This window comes from Canis lupus, chromosome 19, assembly GCF_011100685.1.
Source record: "Canis lupus familiaris isolate Mischka breed German Shepherd chromosome 19, alternate assembly UU_Cfam_GSD_1.0, whole genome shotgun sequence".
In the NCBI taxonomy this organism is placed as follows: domain Eukaryota; kingdom Metazoa; phylum Chordata; class Mammalia; order Carnivora; family Canidae; genus Canis; species Canis lupus.
Window position 1 is genome coordinate 24,133,767 of NC_049240.1, and position 6,313 is coordinate 24,140,079.

A 6,313-nucleotide genomic window follows, 5' to 3' on the forward strand; every position below is an offset into this window, starting at 1 on the left:
CCTCAATAAGGCTTGAAAAATACATAAAACTTAAAAAAATTTTGATTTTGGAAAAAAAAAATTTTTGATTTTGGGACACGTGGTTGGCTCCACTGGAGGAGCATGAACTTTTTTTTAAAAAAGACTTTATTTATTCATGAGAGGCCGAGGGAAAAAGCAGGCTCCACACAGGGAACCCGATGTGGGACTCCATCCCAGGACTCCAGAATCATGTGCTGGGCCAAAGGCAGGCACTAAACCACTGAGCCACCCAGGCTTCCCAGAGCATGAACTCTCTCCATCTTGAGGTTGTGAGTTGGAGCTCCATGTTGAGTGTGGTACCTACTTAAAAAAAAATTTTTTTTATTTGACTTAAAGTAAAAATTAGATAGTTGAGTAAACATACAAAACGGGGTAAACATTTGTACTTCCAAAAGGAACGCTTAAGAACTGAACCTGCCTTCTCCTTCAGCTTAGACAGGAAAGTGCCAAATGCTCAGTTCTGTTCCCTTCACCCACAACGGAACTCTGGATGTCACACCTGCTGACCCCTGCCTACCAGGCCTGCACTCACCTGGACAGACTGGAGCAAAGGCCTCAGCCCCCTGCCCTGATACCAAACCAGCCCTTGGGCTCTCTGAATACTAAAAATTGACAGGCCGAAGGAGAGTTCCAGCGAGGCTTTGTTGGAGTTTATGCTCCAGCACAAGGGAAGCAACGCAGGAGAGTCCTCAGGCTGGCTCCCAAAGAGGTCACCCAGCGAGCTTTAAAGAGATTTAGTAAAAGGGAGATACCTAGATTGTTTTTCCCGCTCTTGTGCACTGGCTCTCTCGTGCCTCCCACGTCTCATTTGCGTATTACATCTCCGCCCCCGGGCGTGACTTTTAGTATTAAAATGAGGGAGGAGGTCGGCGAGAGGTCACCGTTGGCCAGAATCTCACGCAAGTGGGGTCCTCCTCTCCCAGCGGGCTTCGCTTTTAGGTAAATCTCCTACCTGCTTTCCCCTGTGTCCTTTCACTCGGGGCCACTCAGCTTTTCCCTCCACACAGCTGGCGAGGAACGCTGGATCTTGTGGTTAGGGCTGCGGGGACGCGAGTCCAGTCCTAGTCCTAAGAAGGCGTGGGCAGCTTCAGAGCCTCCTCCGGTGGTGCCGCCAACCCTCCAAGTCGCCCACTGCAGCTGGCGAGCCGCAGTTGTCACAGATTTCAACATTTAAAAAAAAACTCATTTATACATGAGAGACGCAGAGAGAGAAGCAGGCTCCGTGCACCCGGAGCCCGACGTGGGGCTCGATCCCGGGTCTCCAGGATCACGCCCTGGGCTGAAGGCGCTAAACCGCTGGGCCACGCGGGCTGCCCGCAGGGTTTAGCATCTATTTGCATTTCAGAATCCTATGAGGAGGCTGGCAGTTGTAATATGCGGCTGTCAAGTGGAAGAACAAAACCGTTAGCCGCGGGTCCTGTTCTCCGTGCAGAAAATGGGCTGGTTTAAATAATCATACTCACAGCTTGCCTCCCTGTAGAAGATTGCACAGAGGCAGCTCTCCGCGAAACCGGGATTCTGGCTCGACTCTTGTCGGACCTCACAGTTTTTCAGTTTTTCAAACTTGCTTCTGCCAGTCTCTGATTTTCCATAAACGTGTGTGTGTGTGTGTGTGTGTGTGTGTGTGTGTGTGTGTGTGTTTTAAGACTTTATTTATTTATTTGGGGGAAGAAGGGCAGAGAGAGAGAGAATCCCAAGCCACTCTGCACTGAGCTGGATGCAGAGCTTGATCTCCCAACCCTGAGATCATAACCTGAGCTGAAATCAAGAATCTGATGCTTAACTGCCACCCAGGTGCCCCTCGATAAGCAGGAGCAGGAATGGTTTTCAAAATATTTAACGACTTAGGGGCCATTGACATTCGTGCAGCCTGACATTGAGTCTCTAATTGCCAGATCAGCATAAGGTCCTGGGCAGATGGGAGTGGTCAGAAGTTACTTAGAAAGATATTTAAATATTTTAGTAACTGGTCTGGGCCTGGGGTACTACCCAGCTGAATCTCCTCTTTTCTTTCTCTCTCACACACGTTTATACACAGGTCCTGGAACTCCCAAGGTTTATTTGCATTCGAATAGAGAAGGAGCCAGGACAGGCTACCCTCGAGTCCAGGTATTTGTGGCTATGCACTGTTAAGTGTTTTATATAACTTATTGAAACTTCGAGAATTTTTAAAACACCATAAGGCCCTTATGCTCTTCTACTCTCTAATACTTTTATATATAACCTTATCAACATCAGGTCATTTATTCATTCAACACATGTTACTGAGTGCCCACCATATGAAGTTGGGATTAAAGAAAGAGAGCAAGATAAGAAGGTTTCAGTTCTCCTGGAGCCTGCGTTCTAGTGGGGAGAGACCAGAAAAAACCAGCTACGTAGATTAGCCTGGGAGCAAGTGCTGTACTAGATGCAACGCTTGGGGATGGCCTTTTTCAGAAGATGCTATTTGAGCTGCCAAGGATAGGAAAATCTGGGAGGGGGCTGGGGAGAATTCCAGATTAGGAGAGAATGCTAAACACAAAGGCATGGATGGGGGTGGGGGTGTGGGTACAGAGAAAACAAGCTGAAATGGCTGGAACTTTGTAAATCAGGGAAAAATTTAGGAGCTGAGATTGCAGATGTAAGCAGACCTGGATTACAGAGCCAGGGGTTTGGATTTTATACTCTGCACGTTGGAAAGCTACTGGGACGTTTTAAGTAAGAAAGAAAGAAGATCTGATTTTTGTTTCAAACAGGTCATTCTGGCAGCAGTGTAGAGAACTAGAATTAGGTGGGAGGGGAAACATGGAAAAAGGGAAGTGGGGAGATAGGAGATTGTGCAAAGGTTCACACAAACATGGCTTGGACTAGAGCAAGGGTCAACAAACTTCTATAAAGGGTCAGAGAAAAAAAGGGTCAGAGAGTATTTCAGGCTTTGCGGATTACATATGTTCTCTGTCACATATTGTTAGTCTTTCTTTTTTTTTTTAAACCCTTAGAAATGTAAAGCTATTTTTAACTAGACTGCAGGAACAGTCTACCTATATCTGGACTAAAATGATACCTGTAGGGGAAGAAAAAATTTTCCTTTACCCTTTTGGCTGGCCTCTTAATTAAATTAACAGAAGACAGATTAACAAGAGAAAAATGAATTTAATTACATATGTAAAGGAGCCCCATAAGAATCTGAGATCCACACAGGGCAGGGCACTAGCTGGGCTCAGTAAGTAAAGTATGCAATCTTGATCTTAGGGTCCTGAGTTCAAACCCTACATTGGGCATAGGGCCATTTAAAGTTTTTTTTTTTTTTTAATTTTATTTATTCATGAGACACACACAGAAACAGAGACACAGGCAGAGGGAGAAGCAGGCCCCCTGTGGGGGAGCCTGATGCAGGACTCAATCCCAGAACCCCAGGATCACAACCTGAGCCAAAGGCAGACGCTCAACCACTGAGCCACCCAGATGCCCCAGGCATAGAGCCATAAAAAAAAAAAAAAAATTAGGGGATCCCTGGGTGGCTCAGTGGTTTAGTGCCTCCCTTTGGCCCAGGGCGCGATCCTGGAGTCCTGGGATCAAGTCCCACGTCAGGTTCCCGGCATGGAGCCTGCTTCTTCCTCCTTAGTGCCTGCCTTTGGCCCAGGGTGCCATCTTGGAGTCCCGGGATCAAGTCCCACGTCGGGCTCCCAGCATGGAGCCTGCTTCTCCCTCCTCCTGTGTCTGTGCTCTCTTTCTATGTCTATCATAAATACATAAATAAATAAATAAATAAATAAATAAATAAATAAATAAATAAATCTTAAAAAAAAAGGAAAAAATTAGACCCACAGTCAGGCAGCTTAGACTTATATGCCATCCTGAACTAAGGAGAAGAGGGTAGAGGTAGGTCTTCAACTTCTAAGGGAGAGAAGACAATTTATGGGAAGATGGGGACTGCTGAGCCACGCACAGATCCCCTCAACTTCTTAAATTTAAAGACCAAATTGGGGATGCCTAATGGCTCAGTGGTTGAGCATCTGCCTTCCGCCCAGGGCATGATCCTAGAGTTCTGCGATCAGGTCCCACATTAGGCTCCCTGCATGGAGCCTGCTCCCTCTGCCTCTTTCTCCCTCTCTCTGTGTCTCTCATGAATAAATAAATAAAATCTTAAAAAAAAAAAAGACCTAATTGGCTTTACTCATGATTGATGAATCAGGCAGCATCCCATCTAGCAAACAGAATGGAGCTCTGGAGAGCTGAACAAAATGGGAGGCTTTTATGAGCAGAAGAGGATAGAAAAAAGTAAGTTTCTAGCAAAGAGTGGGTTGTTTCAGGCAAGGTCACTTTCCTTTGTAGGAAGAGTAGGTGTCTATCATGTAGATGACCTCACCAGAGCTGATCAGGTAACTCCAATTGACTGGTTAAAGTTCCTGGGAAAGGCTGAAATTACAATTAGTTTAGATACTACATCTTGGTTTGCTGATGCGGAGCTTAGCACAAGCAACTCCATTTTTGGCATGTTGTCTCTCCTTTTCTTTTCTTTTTTTCTTTTCTTTTTTTCTTTTCTTTTCTTTTCTTTTCTTTTTTCTTTCTATTTTATTTATTAGAGAGAGCAGGGGGAGGAGCAGAGGGAGAGGGACAACCAGACCCCATACTGAGAGAGGAGCTTGATGTGGGGCTTGATTCTACAACCTTGAGATCATGTCTTGAGCCAAAATCAAGAGTCAGACACTTAACTAAGCCACCCAGGTGCCCCTCCTTTTTTTTTTCTTTAACACATTGCAGTGGAGGGATCCCTGGGAGGCTCGGCGGCTTAGTGCCTGCCTTTGGCCCAGGGCTTGATCCTGGAGTTCCAGGATCGATTCCCACATCGGGCTCCCTCCATGGAGCCTGCTTCTCCCTCTGCCTGTGTCTCTGCCTCTTTCTCTCTCTCTCTCTGTGTGTGTGTGTCTCTCATGAATAAAGAAATAAAATCTAAAAAAAAACCAAAAAACAAAAAAAAAAACACATTGCAGTGGAAGCAATAGAGACCAACATCAATTCACCGGGTGGTAGAATCAATACTCTGATTCAGGCCTATTGACATGAGGTCCAGTGTTCTTTTCCCCTGGCATGCTTTGTAGGCCAAATCTGTAGTTGTGTATGTGGTATTCTAACGTGGATTTTTGTTTTCTCAAAACTTCAGAACTGTATATTTAAAGAAACTATATACATTACTTTTGGTATTTAATTTAGAGACTTTAGTTGAGTGGAGAGACTACTTAAAGCTCCCCCATTCATGAGATAATTATTCAAACTTCTACTTTTTTTATTCTTTAAAGAGTTTAAAATTTTTTTTATTTTTAATTTTATTTTTTTTATTCAGTTGAGAGAGAGAGAGCACGAGAGCACAAGAGCATGAGCAAGAGGGAGGATCAGAGGGAGATGGAGAAGCAGACTCCCTGCCAGGCAGGGAGCCTGATGTAGGACTCGATCCCAGGACCCAGGGACCAAGACCTGAGCTGAAGGTAGACACATAACTGACTGAGCCACCCAGATGCCCCTCAGCCTTTTATTAATTAGTTAATTAATTAATTAATTAAAGATTTTAATTTATTTGAGAGAGAGTGACAAGAGAGAGTACAAGCTGGGGGAGAGGCAGAGGGAGAGGGAGAAGCAGATTCCTTTCCAGGCTGGGAGTGGACTCTGGGATCATGACCTGAACTGAAGGCACACATTTAGCTGACTGAGCCACCCAAGTGCCCCTCAACCATTTGTTTTTTTAAATTTTTATTTATTTATGATAGTCACAGAGAGAGAGAGAGAGAGGGGCGGAGACATAGGCAGAGGGAGAAGCAGGCTCCATGCACCGGGAGCCCGACGTGGGATTCGATCCCGGGTCTCCAGGATTGCGCCCTGGGCCAAAGGCAGGTGCTAAACCGCTGCGCCACCCAGGGATCCCAACCTTTTTTTTTTTTTTTAAAGAAAATGTCAGGCGAGGGCATCCCTGGGTGGCTCGGTGGTTTAGCGCCTGCCTTTGGCCCAGGGCGTGATCCGGGAGTCCTGGGATCGAGTCCCACATCAGGATCCCTGCATGGAGCCTGCTTCTCTCTCTGCCTATGTCTCTGCCTCTCTCTGTCTCTCATGAATAAATAAATAAAATCTTTAAAAAAAATGGAATAAAACTAATCTCAAATACACACAATAATAGAATGACATAAGGAACTCTCACTCATTTATCACCTAGCCAACTTGTATTATCTATTTCCCTCTTTCCTCCCTTTCCCCCTTAAGGATATTCAGCCATTAAAAAAAAAAAAAAAAGCAGGGACGCCTGGGTGGCTCAGCGGTTCAG

General features: G+C 45.4%; 1 long non-coding RNA gene across 1 annotated transcript; it reads left to right on the plus strand.

Annotated features, from left to right (window-relative positions):
• The first annotated feature begins 1,328 nt into the window (after window positions 1–1,328).
• LOC111091134 lies at window positions 1,329–5,399 on the plus strand. Its single transcript, XR_005374025.1, has 3 exons — window positions 1,329–1,617; window positions 2,060–2,130; window positions 5,345–5,399. It is a non-coding gene; the product is annotated as an uncharacterized LOC111091134 (long non-coding RNA).
• Window positions 5,400–6,313: the final 914 nt, after the last annotated feature.